At 39.8% G+C, this 16,590-nt stretch overlaps 1 long non-coding RNA gene across 2 annotated transcripts; it reads left to right on the forward strand.

Annotated features, from left to right (window-relative positions):
• The first annotated feature begins 3,361 nt into the window (after positions 1–3,361).
• On the forward strand, positions 3,362–15,687 carry LOC308485162. 2 transcript variants are annotated; one of them, XR_013990428.1, is made up of 4 exons: positions 3,362–3,451; positions 5,357–5,515; positions 6,082–6,244; positions 14,301–15,687. It is a non-coding gene; the product is annotated as an uncharacterized lncRNA (long non-coding RNA). The 2 variants fall into 2 exon arrangements; XR_013990429.1 differs by having other exon boundaries at positions 6,085–6,244.
• Positions 15,688–16,590: the final 903 nt, after the last annotated feature.

The following is a 16,590-nucleotide window of genomic DNA, read 5'->3' on the forward strand; positions in this document are numbered from 1 at the left end:
CTCTCGTGCCATCTATGCACAACGGTCTGTTCAGCTGTTTGTGCTGCACGGTTTCAATCACGCTAGTCTAGGCAGCCTTCTTGTGTTGAGTGAGTCACTACAAATGACAGTACTACAAATGACAGTACATCAATTCCCAGATTAAATATATCCATAAACGATGGATTAATTATTTATAGGAATGAAACTGCGCCCCCCTGGTGAAAATAAGCAACAAAAACCTGCATGAAAACTTGCAACAAATCAACTTAACTTCCATGTATAGGTCGCTATCCTTATCAGGAATAAATAGAACCAGTGTTTCTTTAGAATGGCTCCTTTGACCATCTTAAGAAAAGTATTCAGATGAATATTGTTATTTCAGTGGATATTCTATTACAGTTGAACTTTGGTTGTTGAATACCCTAGAACTCGGATGTTTTGGTTCCCGAACGCCGTAAACCCGAAAGTGATTGTTCCGGTTTGCGAACATTCTTTTGGAACCCAAACATCCGATGGGGCTTTCAAAGCTTCTGATTGGCTGCGGGAGCTTCCTGCAGCCAATCGGAAGCAGTGATTTGGTTTTTGAATGTTTTGAATGTCAAACGGACTTCCAGAACAGATTCTGTTCAACTTCCAAGGTACAACTGTATAGTTTAGGGGATTCCAAAATAGATTTGACTCCCCCCCCCTTTTAAAAAGAGAAAAGCATGAATGTTCTAGCCAAAGTTGAGAATTATTGAGCTTGGTAGCCTATAAACTCTGGAATGGACGTAAGTCCCATTGAACTCACTGGGACTTACATCAAAGTAGACATGCAAAAGAGTTCACCCTAAGCCCACTTGGCTTCAGTTAAGGATATATAAGCATGAGATAATTCACCCATGGAAATCAGTGGGATTTAATTGGCTTTTAGTGTAACTTCCCCTAAAGTGTGGATACAAAGACATCTCTTAACACACTTATGAGAAAGATCCCCCATTTATACTTTGACAATCAGTTCTTCAAGGAATTTCTTATTTAGTAAGAAGTTTGTGTGTGCGTGTCATATAATATGCTGCTGACTGTAGCTGCTCGTTCTTCACTTCATAGTTTCTTTCAATTGCGCTTGTACATGCCTCCATAGCCACCTCCCCTTTCCCTACACAGTTTATGAGGCTTCCTATTACTTTTATTATTCTTTTCTGCTGAGACTGAATAAATCTTTGTCGATAGCCATTGCTTGTGCATTGAATAATGATCAACACGGATCACAGTCTTTCCACATTGAACTCATGTGGAAAATAGGCAGACTGAGCATCTGTGATGAGCAAGTAGTTCTTAATAATATCAGACAGCTCCTTGCTGCTGGAGAATTTACTAATTTATTAATCAGCCGTCCATGTGATAGCAGCAGCTGCCAATTAGAGATGTCAGCTCTTGGCAAGGTTTCACAGTGTGTTGGGGCTTTCCATAAAGAGTGAAAGGATTTTGATAGGACTCCTTGTATGAGCCAAGAACTGGCATATTTCTCGGGGGGGGGGGGGGGAGACCCTTAGGAGGAAATCCTTACTTGCTTACAGCACCATCCTAACCATGTCTACTTAGATGTAACCTCTATTAAAGTCAATGAGGCTTATTCCCAGATAGGGATGGGTTAATCCACCAATTATGTTTTGCATTTTTCCAATCTTATGCTCAGTTCTCCAAATTTCCACATCAGTTGACACAGTGCTTTTTTTATTTTTTAAAGGTGCTGGTACTCACCAGTCTTTTTTTTTAGTGCTCATGAAATCTCATTAGCATATTAGTGTGGATTTCTCCTAATAGACACAGGTTTGTATGCAATTTTGCTTAATATACACATTTTTGCAAAGCAATTTCCCCTAACATAATGCATGTTTGTGCAGTGGTACCTCGGGTTAAGTATTTAATTCATTCCGGAGGTCCATACTTAACCTGAAACTGTTCTTAACCTGAAGCAACACTTTACCTAATGGGGCCTCCTGCTGCTGCCGCAGCGCCGGAGCACAATTTCTGTTCTCATCCTGAAGCAAAGTTCTTAACCTGAAGCACTATTTCTGGGTTAGCGGAGTCTGTAACCTGAAGCGTATGTAACCTGAAGCGTCTGTAACCCAAGGTACCACTGTATATTCATATGAATGTATATTTGAATATATGAATATGCATATTCATTTTTATTTATATTCTACCCTACTAGATGCATTGCTAACACATAACTGGAGAACTACATCACAACATTTTAATAAGTGAAAACTTCCAAAGGAGGGATGTGTTTCAGAAAGTGGGAATTACGTCAGTTCACCTTTAAATGTGAACTGATTCAAATGTGAGAGTGAATCTCTTTTTTAAGAATGGGCAGAATGTATCTCTTGCATTCATGTCACTGTCTAGACCTGTGTTTCTTCATATTGCTCATGAGCTACATACACCATGTGGATAATTAGGACATGAGCAATCTCCTGAGATTTTTCAAAAATGGGATCAGTCTCTCTAATTTCCTTGAATGGAGAAAGAATATGCTACCACATGCCCAGTGCAATATCCATAATTAAAAAGAGTCTGACCCATCAAAATACAAAGCGAAAATTAAGTTTTGGACATTTCACCTTTGAGAACAGCCATTGCATTAGCTGAAAGATTCTTACAGGGATTCTTACAACTTTCTTCTCCATCTTGAAATGAAACTTATTTAGAGATGATCTGTGAAGCAATATTTTAGCATTCTGCATGGTTTGATATTCCATCCATAAAGCAGAACTAGGATCAGAAGCTAAAGGTATACTATGGAGGGAATGAGGTAGAGAGCAAGGCTTTTGTACCATCCTAAGTTAAACAACATGAGAGGAAATCCAAGAGTGGATGTCAGTGAAGAGTCCTTCATTTTAAGGATAAAACTGACTGCATAGGATCTTCAATTGGGTTCTTAAATGGAAATCCTTTGGTTGTATTCCATTTTATTTAAGGTGAGGTTTCACCAATAGTAGATGGCATGGTGGGGTGGTGCCACTCTCCTGACCTGCAAAACACTGAATCGCTGCAGGGGAGGCGAGGAGAGGCAGCAGGGAGGTTGATTCAATGAAATTGGAGCAGCAGAAGCACCAGACCAACCTACCCATTGCCTCTGAAGTCAGGTGAGCGCCGCTGCCCCACCACACTAGGTTTAACCACTTCTAGCACATTAATACGGAGTTATTGAGCAATCAATGTACCAGAATAAATTTTGAGGTTAGAAAATGTAAGAATGAAATTGCTTGGCTTACATTTCCTGTGGAAGCACAGTTACCAGTCTTTAGCATCCACGTTTGAAAGTTGAAACTAGTAATTGTGAAGAGTTGCAGGCCTATGACCTGGATCACTCTCTTATTAAAGGTCTGGCTGCTCAAACTCCCAGAAGTCTACTCCAAGAGAAACACCCCTGTTTTAGGATTCTGGCTCAATGCTGGCCATGAATAGTTCCAGGCTTCCTGCAGTATGTCCTAGAGTTGTAAATATATTCCTTTGATAGTGGCTATATTGAGATGTATCTTCTGTTATGTGAAATGACTGCATATTTGGCCATGCTTTATACCTGCATTCTCCAGTTTTCTATCTCCTACTCTAGCACATAAATTCCCATTCACCTTGTAAATAGACCACCTGATTTTGATCTTATCCTGCTTCTAGACAATTTGGTGTGATCACAGTTTGTCCCCCCCAAACTTGGCTTGGGGACTCTTAGGATAAAATCTCAAATACTGACTTAGATTCAGCTATTGGATTTCCTGATCCTACCTAAACTTATGCAATGAAACTAATTTTGCAAGTGCTTTGCTTTGATTTCTGACTTGGTATGCCACAAACTTTTTAAACTTCAAAATAAGAACATCCAGTTACTTCTCTCTTTAAATATTCTATTAAAAACTGTTAAAAGTGTTCTTGTTCTTTTTCTTAAAAAAAGCAGCTCAGATTTATTCAGTTTTAAAAGTTGAAGCTTTGTTTCATCCCTGATTCAAAGAGAAAGTGAGATCAATTTCACCCACACACATATGGAACGAAGAGAGAAGACATTGGCTTTTAGTGAGCAGCAGTTTTATTGAAGTTTATAGCACTTTGCAGTAGGTTATTGTTTCAGTGCAACTACCTTCCTCCAGTGTGGTGCCCTCCTGGCCAAAGGTAGGCAACCTTTTCCTGTTGCCTCTATAAAATGTTATGAAATGGGTGGGCTATTTTGGAAACATACTTTGACACTTTTCATTACTGGTATGATCATCAGTTGAAATGGTGGTAGAAGGCTACACACACCAAACTCCAAGTCATTAGCAGCACTAGCACTTTAATCCCTACTACATCAGAAGAGACCCTAATCTCTCACTCTTTAACCCATCCTGTCAATACTGACCTCAGCAACATACAGGCACAAGTCAACCCTCAGGACCAGGACAATGCAGGACATCTCTTCTGGTTCCAGGCCCTTATCTCAGAGCATCTTTTATGCTATGGTGGTGCAGTTCTGACTAATTGTATTATAGATAAAATTCTATGAAAAAAGACATATATTGTGCAGAAAATATTAAGCAGTCTATAAATGTTTTAAAGAAATAAAAGAAAGCAAGGGTCAAGCCCCATATAATATATTTCTGCAGCATAATTTTAGAAGTATTAATCAATAAGTATAAGTATGTGCACAAGTATGTGTTTGTGCTTGTGTATGATATTTTTTAGAAAATCACAAGACTCTGTTTATATAAAGAGTGCTGTTCTCTGCTGCAAGGTCCCAAAAGGGATCCAGATGGGAATGCTTTTGTGGAGGGACAGGAAATGGGGCAAGAAGTACTCTCAAGAATAACTGGTAATTGCCAGTAGGAGGGAGAAGTGGGCAGAAGCTAGAAATGCCTTGTCCCTTTCTTATTCTTAGTGAAACCATTAAACGAAAACCTCACATCTCATTGATATCAAGGAGTGATTCAGAAAGAAGAAGAAAATTCACACGAATTGAGGTTATAAGAAAAAAATCATCCCTATGTAAGGCAGATGCTGCTGTGGGTTGTGGGGGAAAGGAAAAACTGAGGAGACAATTTGAAGAGTGGGAAGAAAGAGAGGGAATGAAAGTCAAGGGGAACAAGCCTGAAGTTGAAATCTTGGCTCTTAGATAATGGGTAAATTCTGAAGTGCTTTATCTTCAAGTTGCATCATTACTGGAACTGCCATAAGGAAAAGGCAGGGATATCAGGATGACAGATCTTTTTTTCCCTCAGGCCAGAAAGGAGAACATTCTGCTTCACAAGACCCAGCTGAACTTTTTTTTCCAGCTGCTGCAGCAGACGTTTCCTTATCTTTCTGTTTAGAACTGAATCTCTTCTAATTAGTTAATGTGCTTACTTTGCTTTTTCTTCAGGTGGACACCATCCTGTTGAGTCTAAACTTCTCTTGATTCTGAGGGGAAAACACAACGCAGAACAAGGCTCTTTGAAGCTGAAGTAAAATTTCGACTTGGAAACCTATACATTTGGGTTGAGGAATAAATTCATTTCGACAAAGCAGCAGAAAAAATCAGGTGATCTAATCTTATCACTGAAAATTCCAATCTACTTCATTTTCAAATGTCCCAACTGTTTCTGTTTTGAGGAACTGACATGGATACATCCAAATTTGATGGGAACATCGGCAAAGTGCCATCTCCTCTTACATCAGTGATGGGGAACATCTGGCCTATGGTCCTTTCCATTTGGCATGCTGGACCAAGCCATGTCTATCTGCCTTGACTAAGAATGTCAGAGTGCTCAGACAGGAAATGGGAACAAGAGCAGAAATATTTGCTTATGTCCGTAACAAAATATCCATCCTACAAATGCATTGATAGTCACTTGTTTTCTGTCCATAAATGATACATAGTTGATGCCTGTATTTTTCCCTTCTGCATTGAAATGAATGGCCTTGGCATTGAAATGAAAAGGTGTGGAATAATAGAATGATAACTTAATTAACTATGTAAAATTCCACCAGAGCAAAGAGCAAGCCACACACATCTGAAAACATCTGCATAAATACTAAGATATCATCTAGTGTACAATCAGACAATTATTCCTTCAAAGTATAACATCATTTTTGCTTTTCTGTTAGCAGATCAGGTTATGACTTAGATGCTTCATTACTGCTGCCATTTGCAGTTTCCATTCTACTTTCTTCAACATTTGCTAACCCAGCTATAAATGTTCCTGCATGTTTGAAGCTGCAGTCTTCTCCAACAAGACCCATTGCGGGTTTCTACATTCTAATTAAGCAGGTATGTGTCTTAAAGAAATGAAATGGTTAGCTTACTGGCATATGGCTGAACAGTAGAGGAAAACTGCATGCAACAAGGGGAGCAGAGCTTTCAGCACTGTGTAATTGTATATGTGTACACATGCACAAGGAGATTGTGGGGATAAGACAAGAGGGAGAAAAATTCCAACCCCAGTACATTTGGGAAACTTTCTTCAATGACGCCACTCTGTGTAATTTGGATTTGGAGCATGCCTGTATTCAGGATAGGAGACCACTGCTTCCCCTTTACTTTAACTTTCTGAGTTTAAATCTCCACATGGAGAATACTCTTTAACAATGCAACAAAGGTAATGCAATTCCCATTTTTCCTTTTGCAAAAAGAAAAAAAAAACATCTCCTACTGACAGTTTGGCAAATGATTTTGCTATTCAATTGCTCCAACACGGAGAGAAGAAACAGAATTAGCAAGGAAAAGAGAGAGGCTTTCCCAACCAAGAAACAATTTTTGTGTGCATGTGCGTTTACAGAAAACAAGTTAGTAATGAATGAGTGTTTGAACAAACTGACAGCAAAGACTTGCTAGAAGAGAAGCCATAAGACAACTGCACTGTCTGCATCCATTGGGTTGGAGGGCTTTGCTAGATCTATGAGCATATGGCTTTCCCTTTAGGGAGAAAACAATCTTGTTTATGTCATTCAAGATTCACTAAATGAAGGTGCAGAGCCAGTAAAGCTTTGGCAAGCAACTTGATTTCTCAAAGCATGGGGGGACATCTGGAACTGATAGTTCCTCTGTTTATTTTGCATGAACCACACTAATACCAACCCATTTTGTAAACCTTTCAACAACCCTGAGAGCCATCCAACTTATAATAAAGAGAACTGTTCTGTCATTACTGAAGTATAAACACTAGCTGAGCAAATCTTAATTAACAAGAAGATACACGCTCGCCTGCTTTGTTCGCCTTCCTCTTCGGCGTGTCTCATTGAACAGATTTCTCCATGCAGTTCCTTTGCATTTGACCTTGACTTTGAACTATACTATGGATGTTATCAAATGGAAATATTCTCCAGTAACCCGATACATCTTCAGAAGATTCTTTCGTAGCAGACAATGCCAGGATGTAAACATAATTTAAACCTTGGGACATATTTTCCCAGGGACTTTAAGCAGGTTAAGAAGAAGGTTGTTATTACAGCCATTTATCTACAAGAGATTGCAAAGGCAACTGTGTGTAGATATAGATAGATAGATAGATAAACATACAGTGGTACCCCGGGTTACAGACGCTTCAGGTTACAGACTCCACTAACCCAGAAATAGTACCTCGGGTTAAGAACTTTGCTTCAGGATGAGAACAGAAATCGCACGGCAGTGGCGCGGCAGCAGCGGGAGGTCCCATTAGATAAAGTTGTACCTCAGGTTAAGAAGAGTTTCAGGTTAAGAACGGACCTCCAGAATGAATTAAGTTCTTAACCTGAGGTGCCACTGTATATAGATACAAACACAGAGAGAAATCTTTAGCTTCTGTGTTGCCAATAGTGGTGATATTATCAAACTTAATATGCAGTAGGCATGCTCATGTCACAAAGCATGTTAGTATTGCCAACCAGCATACCCTCATACCAAAGTTCTCTGGTTCAGATTTCAGTCTGAACTAGGGAAGAAAAAACACTTCCGGACCCCACTGATCTATTCCCTCACTCCCCAGGTGGCTGTTGAAGCAGCAATGGCAGTAGTAGGGAGGAGTCAGGGTTCAGCCATAATTAGGAGTGTTGGGAATGTCCTCTGTCTCAAATCCTGGAGAATGACTGACACTTATTCTAGACAATACAGAGCCAGATAGACCAATGATCAGACTCAGTATAACACAACTTCCTGTGATCCCATGGAGAGGGCAGTGATAAGGAGGTTATACTGGGCCATTAGCAGTTATCCAGCTATATTATCTGATACCACAAGGACAACATAAGGGCAAGTTCAGGAAAGCCTCAGTCCATGGAATTCAAGTATGATGATACTGATGAAAACTTGGGTTTCCTAAGGTTTCCATTCCTCATCGTCCATGAATTTTAAGGAGCATGAGATTGATTGGTTTGGCTCTACCAAACAAAGCCTACCAATAGCTTCCTTTCCATTTCATTCATTTCTGGCTCAGTGGCTTTACAAGGCTAACATGTTTGGATTGTCCAAGTCTGACAGATCCAATCCATGCCTTTCCAATGAGAAAGACAGAATGGCTTCAAAGAGGCATCAAAAGATAGATGAGTACTTTAGTATGTGGATGTGGGTGGGTGCAGTTTATCTCCATGTTCCCTGTCCATATTGGTGGGCTTCCCATTTTGATATAGTGTTAAAATATCCCCCGCTTTGGAGGAAATGGCGTGTATTAAGTACCTGCTTCTAGAGAAGTTATTTTTACACTTTAGAAAAGTAAAAAGTTTCAGTAGCCCTCTGCTCGCATTTACAGATAGATACATAACAAATGGGTTGCCAGTTAATCATGACAGTTCTGCAGAGGAAAAATAGGTACTTGAAAGCAGGAGCTGGCAGAACCTTATTTCACACTCCAGTCACCAGGCAACTGCATAGCCCTCTAACACAGAAATCTCAACTTGCGCTGCTCAGATTCAAAAAAAACACATGTCCCTAACCAGTGAGTTAAAGAACCACTTCCATCAGCTAATCCACCAGAGAGAAGAGCTATATATGAGATGTCTTGACATGTGTATATTACAGTAAAAGGTAATGGTGCTCATACATACATCACATAACTGTCAGGGTTTTTTCTCTCTCCACGAGACAGACCCAATGATTAAAAAGAAGATCCTTTTCTATCCTCACAAAATTTTCATTTATAGCAGTTATGAAAGACTTCCTTCTCAGCCCCTCCATATAAACTCACTCTCTCTTCTGCATTCAGTAAATCACTGAAGCAAAATAAATGGAAAGTTGTCCCCAGACACCCTCCACAGTCTTCCTTATAGTCAATGCACATTATTTTCGATTTGGGGTTGCCGCAATCAAAAATGGGGAGAAGAGAAACTTTGTATCTTTAAACTGTTCTCTGAGAAACAAAAATTATAAGGAGCCCTTATGGCAATTGACAGTTTCTCCACAAGCATGAATGTTGGTGGAATGAGCTGCATGCTATATTTTTGTATTCTGCTGATCTTCTCTTTGGTAGAGTGTTTACACTTGAAGAGCAGTTGGAGGCTCTTGTCTTGTTGGTAGATGGATGGGGGCAGAGTGTCCTCTCCTCTCGCTTCTGCAGTTCCAGGGCAAGAGGACAGTTGGAGCTGAGTGTTCTTTCTGGCAAGGAAGGAGAATCAACATCTATGGTGCTCTTTCTTGGTGTGTTTTGCTTGGGGCTGGAGACACATCTGTGTAACTGCTGCATTTTATATGTTGAACATGCACATGGAGATTTATCATGGGTTCCAAATGCCTGAATAAGGCTTTCATGGATTGAGCATCAAGTCACTCCTGTGTCCACCTGCGCCATCTGATTTGCACAATGTCCAGCCTGGTGAAGAATGCTGGAGGCCTTAAAAGTCTGCTTGCTAACTTCTAATATATTGGTTAGTTTTAACAAAAGTATCACAAATCATGGATTTGGGATATAAAGGACTGTGCTCACCATTCCCAGAGTTCTACAATTCTACCTTGTCCTATTGTTGTTGTTTAGTCGTTTAGTCGTGTCCGACTCTTCATGACCCCATGGACCAGAGCACGCCAGGCACTCCTATAAGCACGCCAGGCACCTTGTCCTATAAGGAGGGCCAAAAAGCAGCATAAAAAACATCAGTATGAAATTTCTTCATAATTTTTCAGGAGAAGCAAACACTTTCCCCAGAGGTTGGAAGTGTTAATTATATGTGGAGGTTTTAAACCTGCATGCTCTCTCTCCTCATCCTTCATCCTCATCCTGAGGGCCTAAGGGGATGTGTTGGTAATGCTTGACTGTTTTGACACACCAACTGCTTTTGGGCAAGGCTCTCTGGCTCTTCCCCCTCCCCACAAACCCAGATGTCTGCATAAATGCATCACTTCTTCCAGTGTGTTAGAGAAAAAAGATTCTGGTCGACACACTGTGGAAATGCAGGCATCTGTCTCCTTCTGCAAATTGCAAAACAGCCCATAACAGACAACTTACCTGACAGACAGGCCATATTTGTTTTGTTTTGTTTTGTTTGTTTTCCCCTGATACCTGACTGGTATCAAACACCTCACTTTCCTTCGTTTTCACTTTGGAGTGCAGGAGCCATTAGGAAGCAACTCCACTTCTGAACATTTCTAGACACAGCACAACCTAAATTGGCATTGTATAAATATTTTAACCACATAATTTCCTGCCCTTGAGTGCCAATCTGGCATATGTCTAGGGTTTACGTAATACAAAGATTTAGGCAACCTTCAGAAAATATTGTCCACTTTGCTCTCTAAGCAGATGCTTCATGATCACAAAAGCATTTAAGTCTACATCTGCCATTAAGTCAGGTACTGTATACAGAGGAGATTATCTACCATTTCAATGCACTGATTATTTAGATGACTAGCACACTCGTTTGACAGATGCTGGCTTGTTGATTTCTTTCCACTTCAAAAGTTTGTTGAGTGCTTGAAAGAAGATGTGAAACACTGGGAAATTTGGAAAGACGTAGGTAAACTCTCCTTGGTTCCTCCTCAGTTCCTCATATACAGTGGTACCCCAGGTTAAGTACTTAATTCGTTCCGGAGGTCCGTACTTAACCTGAAACTGTTCTTAACCTGAAGCACCACTTTAGCTAATGGGGCCTCCTGCTGCTGCTGTGCCGCCGGAGCACGATTTCTGTTCTCATCCTGAAGCAAAGTTCTTAACCTGAAGCACTATTTCTGGGTTAGCGGAGTCTGTAACCTGAAGCGTATGTAACCTGAAGTGTATGTAACCTGAGGTACTACTGTATCTGCATTTAGAAAGAACCCTTAAATTGACTGTGTAGCTAGTGTAGCATGGGGACTAAGATACTAAGTTTCAAATCAGGAAGACTGGTTCAAAGCCTAATAATAATAGTAATAATAATAATGGCAGCAGCAACAACAACAACAACGTTAATTTATTATCTATATGCTGCCCATCTTTCTGGGCTGCCCCAGCTAAATGTGAACAGAACAAATTTCTCCTCCAGCCCTACATCAGCTCCAGAAAGTCTGGCTAATGGTCTGGGATTATGGAAACTGGAGTCCCAAAACATCTGGAGGGCCACAGGCTCCCCACCCTGGTGTAGTTTTTATATCAAAATGTTAATTAATACATATTTAATTTATATGCCAAAATGTTTTGTAAAAATCCAAGTGGTTTGGTCTAAAATGTGCTGGCAGAGGCATTAAATTCCTTTAGAACATCTATTGCTAATGTCTGGATTGAAGAGTGGGTTGTAAGCATAAGGGGGTGGGATCTATCTCCTGATTTCTAGTATTCTAGTTTGAACAATCCCTGAAACGATAGCCTTGTGACAAAAGAAGAAGACCTGTCCTAAATCCCAGATGTCTAAGGCAAGGTTATGGTTACTCAGTGTTGAGGTGCAGATGGTTAGAGGTATTGTTTATTTTCACTGAACCCTGGTATTCAGAACAGGTAAGCTTTGGCGAATCCTGTTTCAAATTAATTCCTGTCTTTGTAGTTTTAATTGTTGCATTGTAAAAATGGCAGAAAGTTCGGTTGGAAAATTTTCCCCACCCACACTCTAGATCCATGAGCAGAGTATGCAGATCCAGGGATGAGTGTGGGAGAGAATCAGTGAATTTCTGCATGAATAAAGTGCCTCCTTGTGAGATGGCGTGGTCCCTGCATGAAACCACTCCTCAAGAAATTGTCTATGGATATCGTGTTCAATAATTTTTTCCTTCCTGCTTGAATACAGCTGTTAAACTAAATTCTCCCTCCCCATTCCCCACCCCCACAAATTGATCAGTTCATATCCCTTTTCTCTAAAATGATGTTTTAGCTCCTTACTCTTCAATTTCTGTAACACTCTTTAAATGAGGTCATATATTGCTGTACTTTTTTTTTATGTCTCAGTCTGCCAAGCGTCGATTCAATATTTTTCTAACAGAATTCACACAGATCAATTAAGCCAGAGTACTTGGGTTTAAGCCAGCTAAAATCAATGAGACCATATCAACTTAGAAATCAAGGATTTTACTAGAACTGCTCCTTGGATTTTAGGGATAGCCATGTTTTCTCCAATAGATGTAATGAGAACAAAACAAAAATAATTTTAATCCCTAAGCAAGCCACTTACTTCTACTTCAGGTACAGAATCACTTTACCAAGGATGCTATCAGTTGCCTACAATACCCTCTTGTCCAGTTATTTTACCTAGATTTCTGATTAAAAGACACAACATCTGCACAGGGAATAAAATTGCAATATTTGCATTTCCAGGAGAACTTCCCAATACACTGTTGCCTTCCTTTAAAAAGAACACACAAGCCTAGTGAACTACCAACTGTGCCAGGGGTTCAGTTCCTAGTATCTCCAGAAAGAGATACTAGAAACAGAGTCACTACAGAGCTAGATTGACCAATTATCTGACTTAAGGCAGTTTACCATTTCCCAAATTATACATCATGAGATCTATATTATTATTATTCACATTTATATCCCACCCTTCTTCCAAGAAGAGGCATACATGGGTTACCTCCATTCCATCCTGCCAAAAATACTGCAAGGTACCTAGGGATATACAGTTGTGTCTCAGTCTGTTCCAAAATTCACCCTTAGAGGTTAGGCAGAGATCTCCCCATGGGGTGAACCACGATGAGAAGCCAACTTTCTCCAGTCCAAGTCCCAAACTCTAACCAAACCTTCCCAACCCTAGTAACTTCTAGATGATTTGGATTACAGTTCCCATCAACACCAGCCAATAAGGCCATTAGAGCTGGGCATTATGGGAGGTATAGTCCAATTTTTTTCAAAGGACGTCTTGTTAGTGAAGGCTGCCATGAGCACGCTGGCTTTCTGATGCAGTTAAGTGGAAGGAATAGTTCTTTTGGCTCCTTGAGCTTCCCAGCTGTCTTTGACTCAAGCATCTTAGCAAGGATTCAGCAATTGGATGCTAGGGATAGCCTGATAAAAAAGTCCAGGTTAAAGCTCCTTGTCTGTGTTTGAAACCCACTCATTGAATCTGTTGGCTTTCCCTTTGGTAGAATCTACACACGTATAAAAAGGTTGGGGAAATGCTTTTTAAAAAAATGTTTTGAAAAATACCTTGAATTTGGCATAGCTCACCATCGGCCTCTAGTGTCACATTTGTATATTTCACTTAAAACATTTTATTTGCAGCTGTATAACTGGGTCCTTTGTCTTGCTGTGCCCTTCTCTGAAGCCTGATGTTTGACGGTTTATTTTTTAGCTCTCCTCTTCCGCAACCTGTGGCACTGGTGCAGTTCCATTGGGTACCATGACATATTTATTTGCTTCATTAGCCACAGAGTACATGTAATGTAGCAGGAATTCTTCAAGGGATATGAAAATGTTCCAATTACGATGAAGAAGCTCTTACTGTCTCTGCAGTTCTTTCTGTTTTAGAACTCCTGTGTTTCTGCACTTTGGTTATAGATTGCTCTCTCTGCTGCCAGGTGTACACATTTCATATTCATTCCTATCTGTTACAGAGCCTAACGTATGGTGCCCGCCCTCAGGTTAACAGTTACAATATGTACACACAGAAACAGAATGACAGAAAAGGAAGCTGTTAGAATAGCCTTTGCTGCATAACCTGTCATCCGGAGATCTGCATATTTCTGAAACAAGCAAGTTAAATGGGATACAATCAGGAAGTATTTATCCAGCTTTTACCAGGGTCCGATTTAATTGGCTAATTAGGCCTGGGGGAGAAGGGGGGGAAAGATAATAGCCTTTCTTCTGTTTGTACTCTGAATGCTGCAGAAAGTAATCTTTAACTGTAGATAATCCTGATATGCATGGAGAGGGGAGTTCTGAGCTCTTGGCTGTTTGCAGAAAGAGGGGGTGTAGATTAGGTACATTCCATGTTCAAACTGTAATGTGCCATTCAAATTATTTCCTCAGGCAATCAAAAGATCCCACATCCTGAGGGAAAGAAGAAACAAAAGATCAACTCGACTGACCGCGATGCCACATCCGGAGGATTGCTTCACAATCTATTGCTTGTTAACATGCCAAAGAAAATAATTTAAAGGCTTACCAGAAATCCAGGGAAGTGTTTAGTCATAAAAATGATTCAGTGCCACCTTTAATAATGCAAATCCTGTCTCAAGCATTCAAACCTAAATGATATCTGTGACTAACACTTGTTCTATGTCCCTAACAATTCTTTTTTATTATCTTCCTTGTAGCTTCCCATTTAATATTCCTCTAAAATGTTTGGTTTTTTTCTCCTTCTTCTTCCCTTCTTACTTTGTTAAATATAAGATGTAGCAGAGGGACAGTTTTCTGATGTTTCCCGCATTGACATTTGGAGCTTCCACAGCAGATGACAACCACTTTACTTCTCTTGTCAACCAACTGACAATTTCCTTTGTAAATATTCTGCAATTTTCTGGAATGTTTCAAGGGGTATTTTTGTTTGGTTTTGTTTTGTTTCAGTGGGCTGCTTAGAAAGACAGATTGGCCCATTTTCCAATCTTCCAAAGGCAATAACTGATGACTGAGCATGTAATAGAGAACCATTTCCAAAATGTCTGTTTCTCTTTTAAATGTCCTTTTAACACTCACCTTTGTTACAATGTTAACTGAACCAGATAGTGGTTTGGTAACCAACAAGATCCAAGATAGGGCTCATTAGTTTCCTCATTTTTCTTTCAGTTTCACTTTGTATTTTTCTTCCTCATTATGGTATCTCTACTTCAACTGTGCACTTTGGGAGACAGTCATTATTTTTGTTACAAGCACAAACCTGAATGACTTTCAAGATGACACTTGTTCTTAGCAGTTGCTGACCTGGATTTGTTGCTAGAATAGAAAAACAATGTGGCACAACACAGTCAAGTTGATGGTGGTTGACTAGCTGGGATACCTAAGTAAGGCTTACATGTGATTAGGATTGGATCACCATGAAAGTCTTTCTTTTACAAACAATGAAATCACTGCATTGATGCAGCAGACTGAGACAGGAGGCATCAATCCCATTCAGTCCCCCTGACTGAAAGATGGACCCTTGGTTCACCTCTCATTTAATTATATCTGATTGATGATGCGGTGCCCTGATTTCACTATGTTCTGTATGTGATTCATGATTTGCTGGGCTCGTCTTTTTGCCCAAGCACCAGCAGGTTTTACTTTAACTGCACCTATAATTGTATGTGGTATGAGGGTGGTATAAGAATCTAATAGAAAGATGGATGGATGTTAATTGCTTTGAACAGGTATAGAAATTCACACACACACACACACACACACACACACACACACTATTTCACAAAACAGCCAAAATGCAGCAAAAATTGTGCCTAAAAAAAATTCATTATGTCTTCTAATTATGGGTTTCAGCATATTATTATTATTATTATTATTATTATTATACTGCCACATACCTGCTTTTTACCCTTATTGGGTCTTTTTAAAAGTGCCTTGAAAAGTAGCAGTTCCCTGTGCAAAATTATAAGACAGTCTAGCAAGATCTCTAAATACCTGAACACCTGAACAGAAAAATTACATATCTGCTCCTCTTCTTGTGCTCCTATATATTTGTAAGAGTTTGAGGTGGCCTTTGCATCACTCAAATGATAGCTTGTAGGTAGATGCATCCCACATCAAAACCCTTAATCTAGTCTGACGTTAAAAGGAAGGGTTTACTCTTTTCAGATGTTCATTGTATGAAATCTTTTCACCGAAAATGTTTATCACCATGACTCCTTTTCTTCAGCAGGCCTAAAGCTTCTGTTCTTGCAAATTTGCCATGCACCCACTGCTCAGAGCAAAGGGGATTTGCTGTTTTATCTTTAGTGTTCATCGTTTTTCCCCACTGTGAAGAAAATGTTTAATACGTGTTTATGGAAATTAGGAAACCATACTCTTGTGCTGAAAGCAATTTGCTCTTCCTCAGTTGGGAACATAAGAAGCTGCCTTATACTGAGTCTGGCCATTGGTCTAAGGTTTCAGACATTCCCTGCCGAACACAATAGCACAAGTGCCAGCAGGTCTAGGAGCACCCACCCCCAATGTTACTCTATGAACCCTACAATCAAGTACAGAACCAATGTAGTACAGTGCCTCCAATACCCATGGAGGTATTCATTGAGATATAGCATTGAGGTTCATATAACGAACAAACAGTGGTCTGCAATAATATAAAAAATATAGTGAAGTATAAATTTAAGTGTAATTTAATTTTCCTCCA

Source organism: Podarcis pityusensis (genome assembly GCF_964106645.2).
Source record: "Podarcis pityusensis genome assembly, chromosome: 9".
In the NCBI taxonomy this organism is placed as follows: domain Eukaryota; kingdom Metazoa; phylum Chordata; class Lepidosauria; order Squamata; family Lacertidae; genus Podarcis; species Podarcis pityusensis.